This window comes from Electrona antarctica (genome assembly GCF_951216825.1).
Source record: "Electrona antarctica genome assembly, chromosome: 24".
NCBI lineage: Eukaryota > Metazoa > Chordata > Actinopteri > Myctophiformes > Myctophidae > Electrona > Electrona antarctica.
The window spans coordinates 21513413-21541169 of NC_136803.1; the positions used below are offsets into that span (position 1 = coordinate 21513413).

General features: G+C 44.8%; 1 long non-coding RNA gene across 1 annotated transcript; it reads left to right on the forward strand.

Annotated features, from left to right (window-relative positions):
- On the forward strand, window positions 1-27544 carry LOC306917408. The gene is made up of 3 exons (XR_013789162.1): window positions 1-245; window positions 1710-1938; window positions 27438-27544. It is a non-coding gene; the product is annotated as an uncharacterized lncRNA (long non-coding RNA).
- Window positions 27545-27757: the final 213 nt, after the last annotated feature.

The following is a 27757-nucleotide window of genomic DNA, read 5'->3' on the forward strand; positions in this document are numbered from 1 at the left end:
AAGAGCTCTCTCTCTCTCTCTCTCTCTCCACTAATGCTAATGCCATTTTAGTTTGAGAGCTCCTCTAGAGCGGTGTGTGTCACGTGTGTAGTCAGTGTGTGTGACGACGTGTGAGTGAAACCAAAACAGTTCTTTAGTCCAGTGAAGTGAAGTCACACCACGCCGCCGCCGCCGCACCGTAAACACAACACACAGACAGACAGCACAGGTCACAAGGCTGCAGGGACCGCAAGGCTACACTACAGGTAAAGAAAGAAAGAGTCCAGGTCTCCATGCAGGCCAAAAAGGGACTTATAATTGGATAATTTATGTCCACTCTCTGGGTCTGAGATGAGATTCCACGCATAGCGTTGTCTGCTGTTGTTGTTACTGTGTGTGTGTGTGCGCGCGCTGTGCGTGTTAAAACAACACAAATACGCGATAATAATAATGGAGCACGTGTGTGTGAATGCCTGGAGGCAGCGTCGCCGAAAGGCATACCTGTGGTTCAGAACACAATAAAAATGATGTTATCATTGATTGATTGATTGAAGTATTTATTAACAGTTTGCAGAATGGGTACAGTACATTTCACATGAAAGCACAACTCAATACAAAGACTGTTACATGTGGACGAAACCATATTATAGCATAGCTGGGTCCACCATTTTCAATTCATCAGAACATTTCATTTAGACAAATATACACTTCTATATAAAAAAATCACACCCGTGTGAAGTGAGGGGCGCTCTTATCATTGTACATCTGCATGCATCATCTCATACTGGCATACAGGGCAGGGTGGGGTGGGGGTGGGGGGATTCAGAGCACACCAGACCCTTTAAGAGTTGGTTCGGAACTGGAACCACCGGTTCCGCAAAAAGCACCAATAAGGTACCAACTTATAAGAATCTAGAACGGAACCCGTTCTAATGCGTTCTATACAACCAAACGTTATTTTGGTGGAAAACGGCCGACCTGCAGAGACTATATAGACGAATCCAGAAACAGGTCTCATGGTCGCAGCTTACGTATTTCCTGTAGGCGGACTCGACATAGCTGCGGGGTTTAAACCCTCACCAGGCGCACCTCTTCTACTACAGTGAACGGCAGAGTGACGGATGTTAGTCTGCCTCAAACGTTACTCTTTTACCTGCTTTTTACTAACACTAACATTACAAATATGCCCAGAACATCGGGATGAACCTGTGTTGTTTATGGCTGCTCCAACAGTAGTGGCAACATAAAAAAAAAAAAAAACGGAATGTCAAAATATCCACTGCGGTGGCTGAGACCAGAGCCATTGAGTAATGGTTGAGACGAAGCAGTGAAAGGTCCTGAAAGATACGTAATGTCAGTCTTACCCAATACCCAATCTTTCTGTTTTATGAACACAAGGCTGCTCTATTTTATACCTCATACTAAGCATTTAAAGTATGTCTGTCTGTCTGGGAGGAGTGCATGATGTGCACATGACCCATAAGACTCCTGCAGCCAAGTCTGGCAGCTAGTTAATAAACACTGTAGGCCTGTCAACAGCTGCTGGTGATGTAATGGTGGAACTTCTTTCTCCCCCTGTAGCCCCCCCCCCCCCCCCTCCCTCCCCTCTATTTACAAGTCTCACTGGGTGTTGCTGCAGACTTCCAGTGCACACTGCTCACTGTGTGTGTGTGTGTGTGTGTGTGTGTGTGTGTGTGTGCGTGCGCGTGCGTGCGTGGCTTCCCTTTCAGAAGTGACCTGATGATGATCCTCCTGACATGTTCTCTGTGACCGGCCGTGCCCAGGAAGGATCAAAGGACGTTCCACGCCGCCGCCACCGTCATCGAGCACACGCCAAACGCCCTCCTCCTCCTCCACCCCCCCCCTCCTGAAGACGTGGTGGCGACAGACAGACCTGCCGAGGCGGAGTGGTGTCGGCCAGCCATGCGGCGGCAGAGGATATCTGGCTGCATGTATGGAGTGAGTAATAATATGTAGCTGTTGTCGCGCTTTGCTTGTTTGCGCTGCTCTTGACAGAGGATGGTTTGTTGTTTATTAAACTCGCCTTGACAGATTACCAGTGAGGAGTATTGGCCCGTCAGTGTCAGTCAGCAGAAATCGACGTAGTGCTTATGATATTTTGGCACGTCGCACACATGATATACTGTACTGTACGGTACTATTTTCATTGAATGTATTGTACAGTACGCCCCAGAATATAGAGACGCCAGCGAGTCAAGTGGTTAAAAGCACATGCAGGGAAACTGATACGCACGCTTGCGCGCACGTGCGTGCGCACACACACACACACACACACACACACACACACACACACACGGATCACCACACTCAGTTTCTCATGCTATCTGCAACTTGTGTGTGTGTGTGTGTGTGTGTGTGTGTGTGTGTGTGTGTGTGTGTGTGTGTGTGTGTGTGTGTGTGTGTGTGTGTGTGTGTGTGTGTGTGTGTGTGTGTGTGTGTGTGTGTGTGTGTGTGTGTGTGTGTGTGTGTGTGTGTGTGTCACTCACATAGGCCTACATTCCAACTCGGTTCGTAGGGGGGGGGGGGGGATGGGGGGGGTAGAAGTGGACTCATGGGGTCACAGTTGTGTATTTTGAAAAGGGCTCGGAAAATTCTTCTGCCCACCACACCCCAGTGCCCCGTGCCCCCACATTAACCCATTTAGGACTGAGGTCGATTAAAAAAAGGCTTCTAAATCCTAACATTTTTCTGAAAAACCCATGTTTCTATGGCAGTGGTGCTCAACCTTTTTCATGTCAAGGACCCCCAGAATTATCTCTGTTGGGCCACGGACCCACATTTCAAAATATGTACTTCCAGGGACCCCCCCAGAAGCAAATATTTTAGTTAAAAATGTTCGCTCTGAAATATATATTCAATGATTTGCACCACATTTTAACGATTTTTCAAAAATGGCAGACCTACAAGCTCGTAGCGCGCCCAAAATGGGTTAACCCATTTAGGACTGAGACCGGATTCTACAAAAAAATCATGACAGTTTTCTGAAAACCTTATGTTTCTATGTCAGTGGTTCTCAAACTATTTCATGTCAAGGACTCCCAAAAATATATGTAATTGGCCGACGACCCCCATCTGAAAGTATGTTGTTCCAGGGACCCCCCAGAAGCAAATATTTGAGTTAAAACGTTCGCTCTGAAAGAATATATATTCAATGATTTGCGACACATTTTCACAATTTCCCCAAAATAGCAGATCTACGCTATACAAGCTTGTAGATCTGCCTATTTTCCAATAGCTAAAGTATAACATAATGCTTCAAACACCAATTTGGGGTTTCCCGTCCTGAACGGGTTAAAAAGGTATATTTTTTCGGACTTATTGTTCCCGTGAACCAACGAGCATGAGAGCGTTCAGCGCCAACGCCACACTGCCTTCTGGCTTCCATGGCGAGGGGAGTCCCTGGACAGGAAACGCATGCATGTATGACCTGTTCCAGGCAGGATGCAATAAGGCTTCCTACGCGCCAGTGTTTTGGGGTTGGGACACAAGCGTGCAGGAGGGACCCCCTAATGAACTGGGCCGATGACGACATTGTGCTCCTTGTTGTGTTTTTTTATTTTAACACAATCATTCCCGGGATTGCTTCAAAATAGGAGCTCTGGGGTGCCGGAAAGAAATGGTCGCTTTTACTCTGAAACCCCCCCCCCCCCCCCCCCCAATCCGGAAACAATCCGGGAAAAAAAACTGAGAAATAGTTTGCTAGCTTACCTTGCTCTCGATTTTATTTATACGATATATGATCAAAAAAGCGTTCATATTTTGAACGAGAGGCGGATGAGGAGCAGAAATGAAGCGCTAGTATATCCATCAGATCAAAACCATGGAGAGCGCCCTGGATTAGGAGAGACGAGGCAACGCGTCGTTGAGAGCTTGTAGATCAGCTATTTTCGAGGTGCAGCCCAGCACTCTTTAGATAGTGGAGATGCGGTGTTTTAACGACATGGATTTCTAAACAAATTTGTTCAATGCAAAAATACTGTGTTCAAGTTCAGGAGACTTCGGAAAAAAGCAATTCTCCTGAATGCTGCCTTCCGGCATAGCATGGGGAGGAGTGGCATTTGCATTTCTTTCACCATAGTAAATGTTGCATTCGTGGTCTGGAAAGGGCAGTTGTTTTACAGACGGGTAAAAGGGCAGGGGCTGAAGCCCCCTTTGATGTCTATGTGTGCACGTCCCTGACTCTAGCCCAGCAGGTGCTAGACAAACGGCAATACAGGAGGAAACAAGAAATATGACATATGTCGTATTTATCAGTTGAAACAAACTCTGTTGTGCGTCTTTCCTGCTTTTCAGTTAGCTCATAACATCATAATGTGATCGAGACGTTGTATTGTTCCCATTTCCCCTCTTTAACCCATTTCGACCTGAGGACGATTCTACAAATGTCTTCTAAATCCTGACAGTTTTCTGAAAGACCCTATGTTTCCATGTCAGTACAGTGGTTCTCAAACATATTCATGTCAAGGACCCCCAAAAATATAGGTAATTGGCCGCCGACCCCCATGTGAAAATATGTTCGCTCTGAAAGAATATATTCAAAGATTTGTGCCACATTTTCACGATTTTTCAAAAATAGCAGACCTACAAGCTCATAGCGCGGCACTCGGTGCCACGCTATGAACTATAGATCTGCGCTACAGATCTGCTATTTTTAAATAGCTAAAGCATAACATAATGCTTACAACACCAAAATGGGTTAACAAAAAAAAGAAGACAAACTCACGTCAAATTGTGTCCTGAAGCCACCCAGATCTCTGACACAAACCCTGTAAGTGTGGGTCTCTGAGTATAACACTCACTTCTCTATCCCCCTGTGTTTGTTTGGCACGACTTTGGTTAGGAAGTTGTTAGGCATATTTACACAGTCTGGGGGTGTTTACTCTGTGTTTCACTTCATCTGAGAACCGGTCCTTTCTGTTGTCCCACAACCTGATTGGGTGGGATATCTGTCACGGTTGACAAGCATTATATGGGCCATGGAAATATGTCAAACATGGGCACAAAAAAAAAAGTACCTTCTATGATCTCTGTTTCTCAGCCATTGACTTGAGACCTAAAAATAGGTCATGAGATGTTGTGTTATTGCTGATTCATGTCCCCTTGTTTAGAGTTGTCCCGATGCCATTTTTTTCAGACCGAGTACGAGTATTTAAATTTTTGTACTCGCCGAGTACCGATACGAGTACTTTTTCATTTTCGTTGAGTAACCACTTATTTGACCCCCTTTTTCTCCAATTTAATTTCATTGTCATGCCTACACTTGTCAGTTGTCATTTTATGCTTGTAGATCGGCTGTTTTTGGCTGCAGTGTTGGGTCAGACTTGCTCCCGTTGCATTCTTTGTCCAGCATTGTTAAATCCGTAGAATGAAATCCCAAAGATATTTAAATTTCATGGTGTGTAATCTGGAGGAATTTGGAGTTGGATATATCTGGAGATAAAAATAGAACTGCAAAAATATAATGGCCCAATTATCTGCAAGCTTGCTGCCAATGAGCATACTTCACAACACTATACTGTATGTCTCATACACATTGTGCATCTTTCACAGTATCGTGAGATTCGTGACCCTACACACCCTGTGTGTGTGTGTGTTTGGGGGCAAAGCCAGAGGTGTTCAGTTTACAACCCTGTTGGTAATCACACTAATCTCTGAGCAGCCTGCAAACAGCTGTGTTTCTTCCCATTTGTCTTTCCAGACAGCTTTGCCCTGGCCTTTGCTTTTTGCAGGGTAGCCAAGGGAGGTCTGATTTAGGGAAGTACGTCCCCTTTTGCGGTAGTCACACAACATGTAGGGTAATCGCAAGTATAAGCGACGTGTGGGCAGACTTTTGCACACCCATGTGCAAGTGTGTATGCTGCCTGCGCATTACAGAAACAACACAAACACTCATTAGCACCATTATCGTTAATTTGAGATAAGCTGTAAAACCGGCAGCCTACTCTCGCACCGTAGTGAGAAAAAATAAGCAGCCAACCATAAACTTTGTTGCCTTCACTGGTGCGTATGTAGTACCAGGGCTCACCATGGCAACGGCCCTAAGACCCTAACAACTCGTAAGAGGAGAGTGTTGTGGTTAATTACTGGCTTCGCTGAAAGTTATCAAGTAACAACAACAAAAGACATTCTATAAACCGACATTATTTAACCCATTTAGACCTGACACTAGATTATACAAATGTCTTCTAAATCCTGACAGTTTTCTGAAAAACCTATGTTTCTGTGTCAATGGTGCTCAAACTATTTCATGTCAAGGAGTAGGGGTGGGCGATATGGACAAAAGTATTATCACGATATTTTTCAAGCCTTATCACGATACACGATATTATCACGATATTATTTCGCACGTTTTTGAGGGGCGCTAGCCCCTCCTATATACGGGTTTAATGTTTGTTTTTAATTCAATGTTTGTTTTAAAAACGCCATTGACAATGAAGAGAAATTAATGTTTGTTTTGTCCCTAACACAAACATTAAATCCCATTAACAATAAAGAGAATTTAATGTTTGTTTTGACAGTTTGTTTTACATCATCATTACATCATAGCAATCAGAGCGCCCCTCACTTCACACAGGTGTGATTTACAGTACAATGTAACAAAAAACTAAAATAAATACCATTTAGTAGACCCTCCAGAAAAACGCGAGCAAAAATATTATTATTATTTAATATTGATTATGCGATGGAATATGCAGGGTTTTATGTGAATTTATGCAGCAAAATATGATATATAATATAATCACTTTTGAAAAAGTGATTAACCTACACCCTATGGTATTGGTTCTCAAAGTGGGGTCCAGCAGTTCCAGGAGGTCCCCAGCTAAATTTATGAATATCATAAATATCTATTTAACCACTTTAATCATACACATTGAAAATAGCCGATCTACAAGCTCACACACAATATTTTTTCAGATTGGGGTCCACAGTCAAATACATATTAATTTAGGGGTCCTTGATTGAGTGAGCAGAGCCATGCAAAACGTCTGCCTTTCATGATTTTCAAGGCAAAAAAAGCAAAGTTTTTTCAACACTCTGCCTTAATTTACTGTTCTTCAAGGCAAAAGGAATACCTCATGTCATTCCTTAGATAAGTGAAACTCCGGTTTATGTTGTGGTTTTACTCTCTCTATTAGGGATTTAAAATGTTATGCTTGCAAGTGTTGATCCCATCTGCTTCCATGGAATACTATAACGTTTTGCTGAGTTTTGGCGGAGCTACATTATAGACTGAGCAAGGGAGGAGAAGACTGACGGAGTGTACAGCGCAAGTCAGCACACACACACACACACACACACACACAGCGTGTGTTTTGCAAACTATGAAGTGGCTGTCGGCGAAACCGTAGGAGTTCGAAAATATTTCAAAAATAATGTTCGTCCTTGTCCCTTACGGACAGAGAATCCGAAATAGTTCCATACCACTGCTGTACAGTTTTTTTTGGGAACTAGCCCTTCCTCAACCTCCACTCGCTCGACATCTGAGTATAATTGCCTGTCCATTTCTTTCGTCTTTCTTTACACATTATTCTGTGCGCCGTGTGCGGAGCGCAGTGTGTAGACAAACTCCTGCAGTGCTTCCCTCTGCTCAGAAGAAAGGGGCGGGGACTTTGGGAGTGCTTAGAACCCACCCGATCTATAAGCAAACAATGCCTTGCATTGCGGTGCAGTAGCGAAGTGTTGTTAGCTTGTAGATTTGTTATTTTTGGTGAACGAAACCGTCGTACTGCAGAAGTATAAATTACACATCATAGAACGTGCATGCGCTGCATCTGATGGAGTGAATTTATCGTGATGGAAACGATAACTCTAAAAAGCCGTATCGTGGAGACGTTGTATCGTCCCGACGATATTTATCGCCATATCGAACACCCCTATCAAGGAGCCACAGAATTATCTGTGTATGTAGACGGCACCCGGGTGAGCAGTATGGGTTAGCGTCCCAGCCTGTGTCCTCCGTGAGGAGGAAGCCCAACAAACCTCGGTGAGGCCTTTAGGAGGGCCATTGTAGTCCACCACTACTGAATGGAGTGCCTGGTGCTGGGAGTCTGGTGCAACGCACAGGTCTTGGGCCTGGTGAGAGCAGGAGTGGACCTGGTGAGACGTAGGAGGGGCCCGGACAGGAGTCAACCCACAGAGCCTAGTCCTTCCACCCGCCAGAATTTGGTTCTCCCAGTCTCGGCAGAGTAGTTCCCGAGCAACGGATTGTGTGGACTTGCTCATTCCCTAATGGGACTGATCAAGGGTAGCTACTGGGTTTGATCAACCCCGGCTTGGTCGTATGATGTTGGTAGACCCAAAACCCTGTGGACCTCAGGAAACATCACTGAGAATACGTCCCAGGTGCATCCATGCGATGTATTTTTTAGTAGTCTGTATTTGGCTGCAGACCCCCATCTGAAAATATGTTGTTCCAGGGACCCCTCTAGAAGCAAATATTTGAGCTAAAACGTTCGCTCTGAAATAATTTATATTCAAAGATTTCTAAATTGTGCCATTTTATCATGATTATTACTGAGGACCTATTATATGAAGATGGGTCGAAATTAAAAAATGTCTTCTAAATCCTGACAGTTTTCTGAAAAACCCATGTTTCTATGTCAGTCGTTCTCAAACATTTTTATGTCAAGGACCGCCAAAAATATATGACATTGGCGGCCGACCCCCATCTGAAAATATGTTGTTCCAAGAACCTCTCAGTAGCAAAGATTTGAGTTAAAAACTCGCTCTGAAAGAACATATATTCAAAGATTTCAGGCACATTTTCACGATTTTTAAAAAATAGCAGACCTACAAGCTCGTAGCGCGGCACTCGGTGCCGCGCTATAAGCTTGTAGATCTGCTATTTTTCAATAGCTAAAGTATAACATAATGCTTGAAACCCCAAAAGGGGTTCCCGTTCAGAATGGTTTTAGAGTTGTTGTTTTCGCTGGTCAAACAACAATACCACATCAAGTACGGTCAAGCTGTTTATAGGGAAGCTGTTTCGTCCAGTATAGTGCAGGCCCATATGCAGTTAGTCTCTGTTGTGTCCAGTATAGTGCAGGGCCAGGCCCATATGCATATAGTCTCTGTTTTGTCCAGTATAGTGCAGGCCCATATGCATATAGTCTCTGTTTTGTCCAGTATAGTGCAGGCCCATATGCATATAGTCTCTGTTTTGTCCAGTATAGTGCAGGGCCAGGCCCATATGCAGTTAGTCTCTGTTTTGTCCAGTATAGTGGCCCATATGCAGTTAGTCTCTGTTGTGTCCAGTATAGTGCAGGGCCATATGCAGTTAGTCTCTGTTTTGTCCAGTATAGTGCAGGGCCAGGCCCATATGCATATAGTCTCTGTTTTGTCCAGTATAGTGCAGGGCCAGGCCCATATGCAGTTAGTCTCTGTTTTGTCCAGTATAGTGGCCCATATGCAGTTAGTCTCTGTTTTGTCCAGTATAGTGCAGGCCCATATGCAGTTAGTCTCTGTTTTGTCCAGTATAGTGCAGGCCCATATGCATATAGTCTCTGTTTTGTCCAGTATAGTGCAGGCCCATATGCATATAGTCTCTGTTTTGTCCAGTATAGTGCAGGCCCATATGCATATACAGTTGTGATCAAAAGTTTACATACGTTTGTAAAGGACATACTGTCATGATAGTCCTGACTTTCCAATAATTTGTTCAACTCTTGTTTTTCTGTGATAGGTTGATTGGAGCAAATACTTCTTTGTCATACAAAAAAAATCTTGAATTTATTTGTATTTTTATGAATGTTTAAGGGTTTTCTGAAAATGTGACCAAATCAGCTGGTTCATAAATATACATACAGCAATTATATTATGTCCCATGGTCATGTAGAACGTTGTGTCAATCAAATTAGCTTTGTGGCATGGCCTCTTAACTTAAACTGAGTGATTATGATTGTCTACATCTAGTGTTTTCACTTCTCTGAGCCTTATTTAGGGCTCGTTTGGCCACAACCCACAAACAATAAAATGTGAAAGTCAAAGGAGCTCAGCATGGATCTGAAAAAGCTGAAAATAGACTTAAACAAGTCAGGAAAGTCACTTGGAGCCATTTCAAGTCAGCTACAGGTCCCAAGATCAACTTTGCAAACAATTGTTTAAGTATAAACTGCATGGAACAATTGTGTCAATGCCACGATCAGGAAGAAAGCGCAAGCTATCACCTGCTGCTGAGAGAAGATTGGTCAGGATGGTCAAGAGTCAACCGAGAACCACCAAAAAGGAAGTCTGCAATGAGTTAGAAGCTGCTGGAACACAGATGTCAGTGTCCACAGTCAAGCGTGTTTTACATCGTCATGGGCTGAGAGGCTGCCGTGCAAGAAGGAAGCCCTTGCTCCAGAAGCGACACCTTAAGGCTCGACTGAAGTTTGCTGCTGATCACATGGACAAAGACAAGGCCTTCTGGAGGAAAGTTCTGTGGTCAGATGTGGTCAGACGAAACAAAAATTGAGCTGTTTGGCCACAATGACCAGCAATATGTTTGGAGGCGAGAGGGTGAAACCTTTCACCCCAAGAACACCACACCTACTGTCAAGCATGGTGCTGGTAGTATTATGCTCTGGGCCTGTTTCGCTGCCAATGGAACTGGTGCTTTACAAAGAGTAAATGGAATAATGAAGAAGAAGGATTACCTCAAAATTCTTCAGGACAACCTCAAATCATCAGCCAGAAGTTTGGGTCTTGGGCGCAGATGGGTGCTCCAACAAGACAATGACCCCAAACACACGTCAAAAGTGGTAAAGGCATGGCTAAATCAGGCTCGAATTAAGGTTTTAGAATGGCCTGTCCAAAGTCCTGACCTAAACCCCATTGAGAACATGTGGAGTTGTGGACAGTGCTGAAAAAACAAGTCCATGCCAGATAGCCAACACATTTAGATGAACTGCACCAATTCTGTCAAGAGGAGTGGTCAAAGATTCAGCCAGAAGCTTGCCAGAAGCTTGTGGATGGCTACCAAAAGCGTCAATTTGGGGTGAAAATGGCCAAGGGACATGAAACCACTATTAGCATTGCTGTATGTATTCTTTTGAACCAGCAGATTTGGTCACATTTTCAGAAAACCCTTAAACATTCATAAAAATACAAATAAATTCAAGATTTTTTTGTATGACAAAGAAGTATTTGCTCCAATCAACCTATCACAGAAAAATAAGAGTTGAACAAATTATTGGGAAGTCAGGACTATCATGACAGTATGTCCTTTACAAACGTATGTAAACTTTTGATCACAACTGTAGTCTCTGTTTTGTCCAGTATAGTGCAGGCCCATATGCAGTTAGTCTCTGTTTTGTCCAGTATAGTGGCCCATATGCAGTTAGTCTCTGTTGTGTCCAGTATAGTGCAGGGCCATATGCAGTTAGTCTCTGTTTCGTCCAGTATAGTGCAGGCCCATATGCAGTTAGTCTCTGTTTCGTCCAGTATAGTGCAGGGCCATATGCAGTTAGTCTCTGTTTCGTCCAGTATAGTGCAGGCCCATATGCAGTTAGTCTCTGTTTCGTCCAGTATAGTGCAGGCCCATATGCAGTTAGTCTCTGTTGTGTCCAGTATAGTGCAGGCCCATATGCAGTTAGTCTCTGTTTTGTCCAGTATAGTGCAGGCCCATATGCAGTTAGTCTCTGTTGTGTCCAGTATAGTGCAGGCCCATATGCAGTTAGTCTCTGTTGTGTCCAGTATAGTGCAGGCCCATATGCAGTTAGTCTCTGTTGTGTCCAGTATAGTGCAGGGCCATATGCATATAGTCTCTGTTTTGTCCAGTATAGTGCAGGCCCATATGCAGTTAGTCTCTGTTTTGTCCAGTATAGTGGCCCATATGCAGTTAGTCTCTGTTGTGTCCAGTATAGTGCAGGCCCATATGCAGTTAGTCTCTGTTTTGTCCAGTATAGTGCAGGGCCATATGCAGTTAGTCTCTGTTTTGTCCAGTATAGTGCAGGCCCATATGCAGTTAGTCTCTGTTGTGTCCAGTATAGTGCAGGGCCATATGCAGTTAGTCTCTGTTTTGTCCAGTATAGTGCAGGCCCATATGCAGTTAGTCTCTGTTTCGTCCAGTATAGTGCAGGCCCATATGCAGTTAGTCTCTGTTTCGTCCAGTATAGTGCAGGCCCATATGCAGTTAGTCTCTGTTGTGTCCAGTATAGTGCAGGGCCATATGCAGTTAGTCTCTGTTTCGTCCAGTATAGTGCAGGCCCATATGCAGTTAGTCTCTGTTTCGTCCAGTATAGTGCAGGCCCATATGCAGTTAGTCTCTGTTTCGTCCAGTATAGTGCAGGCCCATATGCAGTTAGTCTCTGTTTCGTCCAGTATAGTGCAGGCCCATATGCAGTTAGTCTCTGTTTCGTCCAGTATAGTGCAGGGCCAGGCCCATATGCAGTTAGTCTCTGTTTTGTCCAGTTAGTTAGTCGCTCGCTCTACTAAAACCTGCTTCAAAGGTTCCCTTTGAAAATGAACGCACGCTTCGCAGCAGTGTTGTTTTTGGCAGCAAATTTAGATTTTAGTTTTATTTACAGTCTCTTGAATAGTTTTCATTTAGTTTTAGTCACATTTTAGTCACCCGGAATGTTTTAGTGTTAGTCTAGTTTTAGTCGACTAAATCTACAGTTGATTTAGTCGACTAAAATGTGTTTTGGCGGGCCTTGATGTCGTCGTAATGACTGTTTTTACACCTGCTGAAAATGACACGTTGTGAGCTTGTAGATCGGCTATTTTCAGCATGCAACCGATTGTAAAATGACCTACTGGATCTCTTGTCCACTAGTCCCTTCATAACATGTTAGTCTAGTTTTTATTTGCTGATGAAATTGTCAATATATTTAGTCTTAGTTTTTGTCATCGTAGCTTATATTAGTTTTCATTTAGTTTCTGTTTACTGTAGTTTTCATCAGTGGAAAAAGGTAGTCGACGAACAATTTTCGTCTTAGTTTTAGTCAACGAAATCAACACTGCTTCGCAGTCCAACTAAGTGACGCAGCTGCGGCCAAGAGGACCAGAGTTGTTGGCTGCACACGAGGGTCACGGTCACGCCTCGGTTCGTACCGCACCACCATAAATCTGAAATAGTGTGGACGGTGCTGCTGTCATGTAAAAACACCCGACGCCTCCTTCAAGGCGACAGTTTTTTTATTTTCATTATTTATTGTTTTGTTTGCTGGATAGCTTAGCCACGTGAACCCCATAACAGCGTCACTATTCTGCCGCAGACATTCCACACAAAAAATAGCAGATCTACAAGCTCACAAATGCGTCACACAACATGAGATGACGTGAGCTTGTAGATTGGCTATTTTCAGCAAAGATATGTACTGTAGAGGGGGGGGGGAGTAGAGGGCCTAGTATAGACCCCTGGGGGACGGTCAAGTCAGTATACAGGGGTTCAACCCATTTAAGCCTGACCTCAACATTTAAAAAAAATCTTCTAAATCCTCCAGTTTTCTGAAATAAATATTTTCACGATTTTTCAAAAATAGCAGACCTACAAGCTCGTAGCGCGCCACTCGGTGGCGCGCTATGAGCTTGTAGATCTGCTATTTTTCAATGGCTAAATTATAACATAATGTTTAAAACACCAAAAGGGGTTCCCGCCCCAAAATGGTTTAAGTGGTTATAAAGGTGCATATCTGTGGGAGCTTGCTTGTCTCGGGTGGCCAGACCGTTGCCTCTCGCAATTTTCAAAATGCTTTTGTCATACAGTCTGGAGCAACGGAAGCTCTATCATGAGTCAAATATAAAGCGGAAGTGGAGCCTCCTCCCCCACTTCCGTTTCGTCTTTACAGTCGCACAAGTTAGCTTTCTGCTTAGCAGAAATGGAAATGAGCTCTAAAGATATTTTAAAATAATATTTTTGTCAACGGAAGTGACAAACAGATTTACTCTGGATTTCGGGAGGTGTAGTTCCAGGCTCTATATAGCATTCGGAGACTGAGACTAGGAGCCTTGCACACGTCAAGCGGGATTTGATCAACCCCGGCTTGGTCGCCTGAGTGAGGGGTATGATGTTGGTAGACCCGAAACCCCGTTGACCTCAGGAAACATCACTGAGGATACGTCCCAGGTGCATCCATGCAATGTATTTTTTAGTAGTCTGTATTTGGCTGCAGACCCCCATCTGAAAATATGTTGTTCCAGGGACCCCTCTAGAAGCAAATATTTGAGCTAAAACGTTCGCTCTGAGATAATTTATATTCAAAGATTTCAAAATTTTCAGGCTCTATATATAGCATTCGGAGACTGTTGTCTGGCTACGCGGCGAGACTTGGAGCCTTGCACACGTCAAGCCAAAGAAAGTGTGAACTACAGAAGCAGCCATACTGTAAGTGGAATGAATGGCGAGGACGTGTTTTGGAGCTCCAACGTGTCCATTATTGTGGCGTCTGAATGGAGAGCGAGCCCATTCATCTTTTGGCAGACGCCGGCTGCTGCTCTGTCGCCGGTCTCTGCGGGACTTGGCCGTCCACTTAGTCTTTCTTTGTTCTCGGAGTTAACCCATTTAGGCCTGACGTCGAAATAAAAAAAATGTTCGCTCTGAAAGAATATATACCTATTCAAAGATTTGTGCCGCATTTTTACGATTTTTCAAAAATAGCAGACCTACAAGTTCATAGCGCGCCACTCGGTGGCGCGCTATGAGCTTGTAGATCTGCTATTTTTCAATAGCTAAAGTATAACAGAATGCTTGAAACACCAAAAGTGCCCAAAATGGGTTAAACTTCCTCCGGCCACAATTTACATTGAGCTCCACCAGCGCAAAGAGGCCATGTTGGCTTATGCTGGACATTTTTGTCACAATTCCATATTTGCCACGAACACACAAAGAGAGTATTTACCAGAAACACAAAGAGATAGCCCTGGATGGATTGACCATAACAGGTCTGTAACTCTGAGAGTGTAGAAATGGAACCAAATGGACCCATTTGAGCACCACTAGTAGCCTACTAGTGCACTCCTAATGTGTCATAGTGTCCGCGTGCACACATGTTGATGACCCCTGCGCTAGTAGGCCAGTCAATCTAAGCTAAAAAGTGGCGTGACCCAAAATAAATTGCAAAAGTATTTTTTTTATCATCCTTAGGTTTATCCAAATAACATTTTCAAAATAGAGTATTGTATAAATTGTGGATCATGGTAAATTCAGGGGTTGAAAGTTGGAGTACCATTAAAAACCTATAGGCCCCTAAGGCAAAAAATATATATATACATTTTTAATTATGCTTTAAGAAGCGTGTAATGTGTCAAACTAGGGGGGGTTCATGATTCTGAATCCATTACAAGCATTAGTTTTGCACAAAAAAAACACAAGAAGCTATGGCCGTTTTTATCCCAAGGAGCGTTATGTTATTTGGATGAACCTAAGGATCATTTAAAAAAAAACCTTGAACGATTATACTTTTGCCATTTCTTTTGGGTCAAATCTTAGATTGACTGGCCTATAGTGCCAATGGTTCTATTGCACGCACGCACGCACGCACGCACGCACGCACGCACGCACGCACGCACGCACGCACGCACGCACGCACGCACGCACACACTGAGGACCATTCACCAGCAGAGGGACTGTGCACCATCTGTGCTGCTGTAATACAGATGGACTCTCTCTCTCTCTCTCTCTCTCTCTCTCTCTCCACATCAGACAAAAAACACTCCTTTGGCTAAAACGGCCATAGCCGTCATCACAAATGTGATGATGTCAGCACATTTGGGCTAGTGGCTATGGCCGTTTTAGCCCAATGAGTGTTTGTTTTGTAAAACTAATGCTTGGAATGGATTCAGCATCATGACAACCCCCTAGTTTGACATGTCACATGCTACATAAAGCATGATGAAATTTTGACCTTTTTTGCCTTCTATTGTTAATGGTGTGGTCACATATTATGCCAATTATGAAAATTGCTCAACATAATTGCAAGTTAGCATCCGGCAGTTTCTACATGCTGGGGACCCATACTCAACATTTCTAACATACACAATGGGGCTCTATGGTCTGGCAAGTAGACTAACAGCCAAAGTTGAGTTTAACATTGTTTAATGTTGTTTAATGCAATCAGATAGGCCTTTTTCTGTTTGGATGCATGGGCTGTCAAGGCCAGAAAGTAGTTTTTTGCCACTCAGTAGGCGTTCCTGCATAACTTCCGGGTTTGATCATGATGTCACGCGCATAGCCTCTATATGAAAGGGGCTCATAATAGATGGGAGAGGTCATTGAAAACTCATGCAAAACACACTTATGGACCCCCCCCCACCCCTCCTCCTCCCATCCCCCCCCCCCCCCCCTCTCTGAGTCCAGATGGTCATTCCGATATTTGCTTAAATAATGTTTGCGCCGCCATTTATTTGTATGCCGTGGTGATGTATAGGCCGTGAGTTAATCAGCTCACTGCAGAGTGCAACGGCGAATGTAGGTCATTCCCAAACACACAGAGCGGAGAAAATTGTCCTTGCAAATTCTTCTTGAATAAAGGGCTTTGTTTCATGTGTGTGTGTGTGTGTGAGTGGGGGGGGGGGGGGGGGGGGTCGGGACTTGATATCTGTGTTTGAACTTGCCTCTCGATTAAGACCGCTTATTTGCACCGTCACTCCTTGCCTGGCAGGAAACGTTTCGTCTGGCTGGGGGGGAGGGGGGGGAGGGGGGGGGGGGGCGTTGGCGGGCTGGGGGGGAGGGGGGGGGGGTGGTGGCTGAATGCTTAACCACTTAAAGGGTAAGACCACTTTTGTAGAGGTTTGGGTTGTGTAGTTACCTTGCCATGATGTAACTCCAAATGTGGACAAGAAATCAAAAATAATTTCTCCAGTGATTAGAAATTGATAATTCAAAATATGCTCCTCATTGACTTACATTGTACGCTGAAACAGCTCTCAAAGTCACTCTTTTAGTACGTAAACAAACACAAACAAAGTTGTTTCAGACAATATGGAGCAACACCAAAACTCATGTGGTTTTATTTTTTCATAAAAATGTTAACTTCCTGTTGATTTGTCCATTTTTATTCAGAAGAAAACCCGGACTGGATCCATGGATCCGGATCCAGATCTTCATATAGTAAAATCAACAGGAAGTTACCATTTTTATGAAGAAATAAAACCACATGAGTTTTGGTGTTGCTCTATATTGTCTGAAACAACTTTGTTTGCGTTTGTTTACGTACTAAAAGAGTGACTTTGAGAGCTGTTTCAGCGTACAATGTAAGTCAATGAGGAGCATATTTTGAATTATCAATTTCTAATCACTGGAGAAATTATTTTTGATTTCTTGTCCACATTTGGAGTTACATCATGGCAAGGTAACTACACAACCCAAACCTCTACAAAAGTGGTCTTACCCTTTAAGCCCTATTCTCAAACCATTTTCTAAGATTGTAAAACATAAGAAGTGTGTGTGTGTGTGTGTGTGTGTGTGTGTGTGTGTGTGTGTGTGTGTGTGTGTGTGTGTGTGTGTGTGTGTGTGTGTGTGTGTGTGTGTGTGTGTGTGTGTGTGTGTGTGTGTGTGTGTGTGTGTGTGTGTGTGTGTGTGTGTCTTATTTTATTTATTCCAACCTACAATCTCAATGTGTTTCAAGCGTGTTTAAAGTTCCCCCAGTTTGATATAGCTGAGGCTATAAAGGATCCCCCATTTAATGGCAATTCTATCTCTGAGACACCAATTGATATTGTAAAATCAATGTTAATTTAACCAAATGGACCCTCAAGGACCCCTGGAGGTCCCCGGACCCCACTTTGGGAACGAACTGATTTATCAGATTGAATCATATTGGCTTTCTTTCAACTGTATAGAATACATTTTTGGTCTCTTTCGCAGACAGACAGTGGCATCATGTCAATCAAAGTTTATTGTATGCAGCGCGGACAAAAAAGAAGAAAAAAGATCATCCGACCCAAACCACGGGAGTCCATTTTCATGGAAAGCACCAACAGGCTCATTACTGCCATTTATCCATGACTGTGTCACCCGGGACGAGCAGCCTGTGTTCTCTACCAACGACGGAGGGATCCCTCAATGGCTTCTAAGTGTTATCATTAACCCAGTCAGGACGGGAACCCCCTTTTAGTGTTTTACAAGGATCATGGTACACTCTTTTATAGCTATTGAAAAAAATAGCAGATCTACAAGCTCGTAGCGCGGCACCGAGTGCCGCGCTACGAGCTTGTAGACAAAAAAAATGTTTAAATGTGGCACAAATCTTTGAATATATATTCTTTCAGAGCAAACTTTTTTTTTTTTACTCAAATCTTTGCTTCTTGGGGGTTCGCTGGAACAACATATTTTCAGATGCGGGGGTCGGCGGGCCAAATACATATGTTTTTGGGGTGTCCATGACGTGAACATGTTTGAGAACGACTGACATAGAAACATGGGTTGTTTTTTTCCAGAAAACTGTCAGGACATTTTGTAGAATAATCTGTCCTCCGTTCTGAATGGGTTAAGCTATTATGGCCTCCCATTATCCGGGGCCTTTAGTGTGGAGCTGTCTGGGGCCGCATCTACTCAGCTGGGGTCCTGCCGGCTGACTCCTGGAGCAGCAGATGTTCAAAAAGAACACACGCACATACGCACGCATACACTCACACGCACGCAGGCACGCAGGCACGCACGCACGCATACACTCGCACGCACGCACGCACACACACACACATGGTAAATATATTATAAATGCCATTTTTTTAGGGGCACTATAGCCCCTCCTATGTCCAGCTTTAAGGGTTTGTGTGAACAAAAAAACATTGTCCTATAATAACGCTAACATTGAATGCCAGGCGTTGACAATGAATGTCCAGCTTTGAGTGTTTGTGCACAAACACCGCGTGAACACAAACATTGAAGACGAAGGTGGGGACGGCAATTGTGATTGGCCCGGAATGAGATGATGTATGATGATTATAAGAGCGCCCCTCACGGGTGGGATTTTTTTTTTACCATTTTAAACACCAATATAAGTGTACAACCTGACGTATACACTTAGTCGCACAACTAAATAACTCCAACCCTAACCCCTAAATCTAACCTCTTATGTAAACGCCTAATCATCTTAACCAGAACTTGAATAATCTCCTAATATTGTCCAACTCCCCCAAACATATTTTTGACCATTACAAAACAACCATTTATTCTACCACGTCTACTTCTCAAACTCGACATTTGACCCTCACAATTACGCACGCACGCACGCGCGCACACACACGCACACGCACACATTCACTCATAATGCTCACTCACCATCCCTCCCTCCCTCCCTCCCTCCCTCTTGTCTACACTCTGGTATCTAATTAGGCCTGTAGCACACAAAGACTCCCAGATGTCAGCGTCTTCCTTTGATTGTATCCTGTCCACTCCTCCTCCTCCCGCTGGCTGGCTGGCTGGCTGGGGGAAGTGTAGAATCGTAGCATTGGGCGCGTGTCTCTCTGTGTGTGTAGGTCAACAGCAGACCGGTTTAACATAGCTATAATTGGCTTAGGTGTAAATCATTCGGAGGGCATTGAGGGGAAGCTCTGAGCGAGAGAGAGAGAGAAATAAAAAATAAATGGAGAGACATTGTGTGGTTTAGTCACACGGTCGGTGACCCATTTTCTCCATGTTTAACCTATTTAGGACTGAGACCAGATTCTACAAAATGTCTTCTAAATCATGACAGTTTTCAGGAAAAAAATAACCTGTGTTTCTATATCAGTGGTTTTCCCAAGGACCCCGAAAAAGTATATGTAATCGGCCGCCGACCCCCATCTGAAAATATGTTGTTCCAACTTCCAAGGACCCCCCCCCCAAGAAGACCCCCCCCCCCCCCCAAGAAGCAAAGATTTTAGTTAAAAAACGTTCGCTCTGAAAGAATATATATTTAAAGATTAGCAGAGGTCAGTGGCCTTTGATGTGAAAAGGGTTGAAAACCAACGGTTTCCAGCTAAATTCTCCCTTTTGTAAATTATCAAATAATATGACGACCACACTGCTACGCAATATGATTCCACAGCAGCGCCAGGGTGGATTTAAGCACACGCTGTTGTTTGTATACTGTACTGTAAGTCGCTCTGGATGAGAAGAACAACCACTTGCCTAAAATTACACGGTGTCTGAGTGGCCCAGTGGTTTAGGGAGAAACGCCCTGAGGAGCCACGGGTTGGAGCCACGCGACAGCCAGTGGTTCTCACACGGATCCCCTCATATCTGCCTTACTATGCAGACAGCCAGTGGTTCTCACCCTGATCCCCCTCATATCTGCCTTACTACGCAGACAGACACATGGTTCTCACCCTGATCCCCCTCATATCTGCCTTACTACACAGACAGCCAGTGGTTCTCACCCTGATCCCCCTCATATCTGCCTTACTACGCAGACAGACACTGGTTCTCACCCTGATCCCCCTCATATCTGCCTTACTACGCAGACAGCCACTGATTCTCACCCTGATCCACCCCATATCTGCCTTACTATGCAGACAGCCACTGGTTCTCACCCTGATCCACCCCATATCTGCCTTACTACGCAGACAGCCACTGGTTCTCACCCTGATCCCCCTCATATCTGCCTTACTACGCAGACAGCCACTGAGTCTCACACTGATCCCCCTCATATCTGCCTTACTACGCAGACAGCCACTGAGTCTCACACTGATCCCCCTCATATCTGCCTTACTACGCAGACAGCCACTGGTTCTCACCCTGATCCCCTCATATCTGTCTTACTACGCAGACAGCCACTGGTTCTCACCCTGATCCCCTCATATCTGTCTTACTACGCAGACAGCCACTGGTTCTCACCCTGATCCACCCCATATCTGCCTTACTACGCAGACAGCGACTGGTTCTCACCCTGATCCCCTCATATCTGCCTTACTACGCAGACAGCCACTGGTTCTCACCCTGATCCACCCCATATCTGCCTTACTACGCCAGTGGTTCTCAAACATGTTTATGTCAAGGACCCCCACATTGACACGAGTTGGGCCGTGGAGGACCTCCATTTGAAAAGATATGCCAGGGCAGGGACCCCCCTAAGAAAAGAGTATTACAGCTCAGGGGTAGAGTGGCTGGATGGTAACCGTAAGGTTGCCAGTTCGAACCCGGGCGTCCCCCAGAGTTGGTGTCGAAGTGTCCTTGAGCAAGACTCTGAACCCCTAATTGCTCCTGATGTGCTGGTTGGTGCCTTGCATGGTTTCCACCGGTCGGTGTATGAATGTGTGTGTGAATGGGTGAATGTAATGCACCTCTATGTAAAGCGCCTTGGATAAAGGCGCTCAATGTTAATTTAACTCTGAGAGTGTACAAATGGAACCAAATGGACCCTAATGGGTCCATAATGGTCCATTTGGTTCCAAACTATAATTTAGCTGGGGACTCCCTCAAGGACCCCCGGGGGTCCCCGGACCCCACTTTGGGAACTACTGGCGTACGCATCGCTCTGTATAAGAGCATAATAGTGGCCAAATTTGACTGAGGGACTGCCATTGGATGTTTTTGAATTTTCGTTTTTTTCATGTCATATGAAAGCAGGGAATCATAGCTTCAAATTGACATATTGGTTGTTCAGTTTGACCCACCAGTTTTGGAGATATGGCTTATAGAGTAATGTCTTGCAGAAAACAGCGATTTGAGAAAACAGGCTTGAAAGGTTCACTTCTGTGGACTCTAACATTACACCTAGCTACATGTTTAAGCATTTATTTCATATTTACATGTCAATTTCAGCTCTGACATTTATTCCAGACATGCTCTAGTTAGTATGTGAAGAGTCTGCCTGTGCTATTAACCCAATTTGGGGCGGGAACCCCTTTTGGTGTTAGCATTATGTTATGCTTTAGCTATTGAAAAATAGCAGATCTACAAGCTCGTAGCGCGCCACCGAGTGGCGCGCTACAAGCTTGTAGGTCTGCTAATTTTGAAAAATCAAAGAACGACTGACATAGAAACATAGCCACAGATAAAGAGTATTATCATAGTCTGAAAGGCCTGAAACGGAAAGGCATCGTCTTCTTTCTGTACGAAAAGGTGTTTGTTGTCTTGTAGCTAATAAACCGTACATACATAGTGTCAGATGATGGTCTTTGTTGTCTCTGGGAAAAAAAGCTATCCATCGGACTGCGAACCAGTCTGCCCCAGTCTGTGCCAGTTAATGTCGCATATACTGTAAGAAAGGTTAGTCATCAAACAGCCAGGCACCGAAGCAAAGGGCTTCAGCGTGCACGCGAAGGCCCACGATGGCACCCACGGTAAATGTCATTCTGAGATATGAAGATCAGCACAGTGGATATTGCCATATGGCCTTTAACCCATTCTGGGCGGGAACCCCCTGTTGGTGTTTTTAAGCATTATGTTATGCTCTAGCTATTGAAAAAATAGCAGATCTACAAAGCTCATAGATCTGCTATTTTTTTGAAAAATCTGGAAAATGTGGCGCAAATCTTTTGAATATATTCTTTGACAGCAAACGTTTTTTAACTCAAATATTTGCTTCTGGGGAGGAACAGCATATTTCAGATGGGCATCTGCGGCCAATTACATAATAATTCTGGGGCTCCTTGACATGAAAATGTTTGAGAACCGCTGATATAGAAACATAGGTTTTTGAGAAAACTGTCATGATTTTAGAAGACATTTGTAGAATCTGTTCTCCGGGCGAAATGGGTTAAAATGACATGGAGACTGCTCTACATCAGAACTACACGTCTTGCTTTGAACATGAAGTCACACCAATATCTCACATAGTGACCCTAATTTGGGTATGCAAGCCAAGCTGGTTGAGTGGAGTGGAACGTGACATTCGCCCCTTGCATCCGTTACACAAGCCTTTCCCTAAAGGTCAATACATCGTATTGCGTGTTGATGTTGTGTATATAGTACATATATATTCGTTTACATATTATTTACATTACACAAACACTTGGTTATGCCCAGTGAATAAACGTCATTCTAAACTCTGAAAGGATTATGATATGACTGTTGGCTTGACAAACTCTGAGCTCTTTTTAATAAACTCTTAGTTTGCTGAAGGTTGGGCATGTGTATCGCAGTGTATAATGCTTTCAACTGGCATGAAGCGGCTCATTCTTGATGTGTGCTGCTGCATTCAGTAACGGTTCGAGGACCGCCAGACCTTTGTTGTGGGTTAACTTAACATTTTAGGACGGAATTAAAAAAATGTTGTCGAAATTTAAAAAAATGTCTTCGACTAAATCATGACAATTTTCTGAAAAACCTCATGTTTCTATATCAGTGGTTCTCAATATTTCATGTCAGGACCCCGACAATTATATGTAATATGCCGCCGACCCCCATCTGAAAATGTGTTGTTCCAGGGACCTCCAACTCTGAAAGAATATATATATTCAAAAACTTGAGGCACATTTGAAAGATTTTTCAAAAATAGCAGATCTACAAGCTCGTAGCGCGGCACTAGGTTCAATAGCTAAAGTATAACACAATGCTTAAAAACACCAAAAGGGTGTCTCCCCCCCCCCCCCCAGAATGAGTTAATGTTCTATCGCGCGGCCGGTATCTCGTCTGCCCTGATTATGGGCAATTAATGTTGTTTGTTTAATCTTAATTTGTTTTATCACTTCCGCAATCTACCCCCACTGTTCCATCGTCTCGTCTCTTGTGTCTCCGCACCCCGAGGAACACTGTCGTGTGTCTTCTGTCTCTAAGTCGGGGCAATCAAGAGCTGCAACCCGTAATCCATTTTAGTAATTTGCTCTGGGTGGGTTTCCTGCAGCCCCCCCCCCCCCCCCCCCCCCACACCCCTCTATCACTGCATCCCAAAGGAAGCCATATTGGGCTGTGCTTCCTCTGCTAATCCGTAGTGGAAAAAAAGGGAACGAGCGACTTGACGAGTCTGACACACAACAACACACACACACACACCGGGGAAACTCCCCCCCCCTGTCGGGTGAAAAGAAGCAGCTTGGACTCCTCATGCATAGAAGGAAGCATGAGGTCAGTCCGCTGCCCCCCCCCCCCCCCCCCCCCAGGTTGGCAGAGGAAGTGTAGCGCCCAGGATTACATTAGATAATTATTATTATTATTTGTTTTTTTTCCAAACTCAAATGAATGTTAACCTACATTGTCAAAGGGCATCAATTTACACTAGAGCAAGATTTTGGCTTTTTTGGAAAGTAGTTTCTACATCATTTAATTATGCTGGAGTTATTCAGTTACATTAGATAATTGACACTGGGTGAAAAAATGGGTTGCAAAATCGTGGGATAAAAAATTATAAAAAACCCCCCAAAAAAACACACACTACTACTACACCAGTGGTTCCCCCCCCCCCCCCCCCCCCCCCATTTGAAAATAATATGCCAGAGACCCCCCATTAGAGAAGATTTTTACGGTGATTCTCAACCAGTTCAATTTCAAGGACCCTCAGTTTTACATGCTTTAGTCTACGGACCCCCATTTAATGGCATTTCTATCTCTGGGACCCCCAATTTATATTGTCAAAATCACTGTTAATTTAACGGGTCCATTTGGTTCCATTTGTACACTCAAGAGTTACAGACCCACAAGGGTCCATTTGGTTCCAAACTATCATTTAGCTGCATGGGGACCCCCTGGAACTCCCTCAGGGACCCCACTTTGGGAACCACTGTACCACAGTGCACACGTCACCATTCCAGAGATGCAACTGTATGAGAGAGAGAGAGAGAGAGAGAGAGAGAGAATGTCTGAATTCTGAAGGCTTCTATGTCGTTTTAAAGACAGTCCTCAGGGACCCCACTTTGGGAACCACTGTACCACAGTGCACACGTCACCATTCCAGAGATGAGAGAGAGAGAGAGAGAATGTCTGAATTCTGAAGGCTTCTGTGTCGTTTTAAAGACAGCATCTTTGATGTCCTGCAGAGTGATTAAGCTGCTCGCTATCTTCTACACTAGACAGCCTGTGGGCTTTCAGGAAATGGGGGCATGCATGAAGACATGACAGTGGCCTGTTTAACAATACATTTGTTGACGTTTTCCTACTATAAATGCGCCACGTCTCTGCGTGAGTGTGTGTGTGTGTGTGTGTACGGTTGTAATGCACGTAACTCGAGAACCGTTTGCTCCACCGACTTCACATTCGACACACGCACTCCACACCCCCCACACCCACAGGTCAGGCTCTGCCAGTGGGCCTAATCAGCCTAAATCCCCTCACCTGTGCAATTTCCAGCCTCTGCCTCAGCCAATTGAGTGCCATGGCAACCCCACACCTGACAATTGATTAGCCTACTTAACCACAGTCAGTCAGTTTGCCCCATAGAGTATATAAAAGGATAGAGACTGAACTGGCGCGAAGCTCCGCCCCCCCAGCTATTCATGTCAGTGGAAGTTGCTCAGTGGCGTTTTGAAGCACCCGGAAGACTGCCGGAAGTACCGTCTCAGAACGTCTACTTCCGCATTTGACCACCAAATTTTGGTGGTCAAATGCGGAAGTGCAACCGAGCGCTCAATGTTAAAGCCCAGCTGCACGGGGTTTCCCGGTCATGAATACACAGGTCCGCCTGTAGTCCCTCCTCCTACTACTAGGGCCCAGAGCTTCAACGTTGAATAGCCTCACTGGCCCCTTGGTTCCACACCCCCACACCCACAGGTCAGGCTCTGCCAGTGGGCCTAATCAGCCTAAATCCCCTCACCTGTGCAATTTCCAGCCTCTGCCTCAGCCAATTGATTGCCATGACAATTGATTAGCCTACTTAACCACAGTCAGTCTGTTTGCCCTCTTCACACACAGGCAGATACAGAGATCTCCATGACACACAGACAGACAGTTAAAACAGGTGCTATGACAAGTTGACAACGGGTATTATTAGGTTCCCAAGTTGCATCGTTCTCAAGTAGGCCGGTAGCCGACGGGCACGTACAGGTCTAGTACAAAGAAAATACACCATTGTTTGATACAGGGTACGATTCGGTATTCGGTATATAACACGTTGTGCAGCAGGGACGTTTGACGGAGGATGTCACGCTAAAGCAGTGCTTCCAAACTATTTCATGTCAATGACCCCCAAATCGACACTCATTAGCCCGCGGACCCCCATTTGAAAATATCTGCCAAGGACCCCCAATAAGAGATTATTACGGCTCTAACAGTGATTTTCAACCATTTTCATTTCAAGGACCACCCCAGTTTGACATGCAGACCCCCATTTAATGGCATTTCTGCCGCGCTACGAGCTTGTAGATCTGCTATTTTTGAAAAATCGTGAAAATGTGGTGCAAATCTTTGAATATATATTCTTTCAGAGCGAACATTCTCAAGTCAAATCTTTGCTTCTGGGGAGGTGCCCTGGAACAACATATATTTTGAGATGCGGGTCGGCGGCCAAATACATATAATTCTGGGGCTCCTTGACATTAAATAGTTTGACAACCATTGACATAGAAACATAGGGTTTTTCAGAAAACTGTCATGATTTAGAAGACATTTTGTAGAATCTGGTCTCGGTCGAAATGAGTTAAGTGAAGCGGGCTGCCAGTTGCCCATATATGGCCTATATTATATGTGACAGTCAGCACCTTTTGCCTCAGTGTCTACAGACTCCCGCCAAGATTAAATCCCCATATGTGAACTGCAGACTACAGAGGGTTCGACAGAGAGCTTACCACGTCATATCTGGACAGTGACATGTGCCGAAGTCATACATGCGTGCATTGCACAGTGTCAACAGAGGTCCCTGACCCCTCTTGGCCCATTGGCTCACCTCTGACCCCACCTTCAGCAACGAGGAAGTGGCGAGCTTAGACTGCAGGCGGTAAGCCCCCCCACCCCCCACTCTGCAGGCTGGTATAAGCCCCCCACTCTTTGTGGAGGAGTGGTATGCGTGAAAGAGTTTATCTTCGTCCGTGAGCCCCAGTCCCGGCCAGGTCCAACTGGTTCCCAGCTCTGTTTGGAGAGGCCTTAGAACAACACAGGCCTGGAGGCTCTAGAGAGGACTGGGGGGTTGGAGGGGGTTGGGTGGGGTTGAGGGTGGTTTGCGCGCCGGCGGCGGCAGTGTGGGTTGGTCGGTCGGTTCGGTCGTGTCGGTACAGCAAATGGCAACATCCAGCCACTGTGACCAATCTGCTCTCCCCTTTGGAATACATTTCCCGCTCACTTTAAGCCATACTGGCAATATAGCCGCTCGGGGCACGGACAAGAACAGAGCCGGCGAGAGGAATGGAACGGCACAGAGAAAGTTGCGGAAGCGAGACGGTCGTCGAAGGAGAAGCGTAGCGAAGGTGGGGTGGGGTGTTGCTGGTGTGGCGGACGCCTTTACACGGAGTCGGTGGATTCACGTACTGTATGCTCCTTTTGTTTGGTAATGAAGGCGCTCCACGACGTGGACTTTGATCTCATTCGCGCCGCTGCAGGTGAATGACCCCCGAATCGTTTTCTCTAGTTGCATTTGTTTCCGCAGCAGGAAGTGAAGGATATTATACGAGGTGTCCATTACGCAAAATGTAACTGTGGACTCTCCCCCTCCCTCCCTCCCTCCCTCCAGTGATTCCCAGGTGTGCGGTGGTGCACTGGCAGGAGGAGTGGGCACGAGCAGACACCTGGAGAGGAGAGAGCAGTTGAAGAGACTGTCTCTGGACAGCGGCCTTGTGGTGAGTCAATCGGCGAACGTTGAAACTCCTAGTCCAGGGGTAGGCAACCTTTTAGGCACAGTAGGGCATTCACTTCTAGTCATTTTTACTAGTCGACTAGTTGCCTAGTTTACTAGTCGACTAGTTGTTTAACTACCTATTATTTTTATTTTTTTTAAATAAATATTTGTACATTTAAAAACTGTGTACATTGGTGACTATAACTATAATCTAC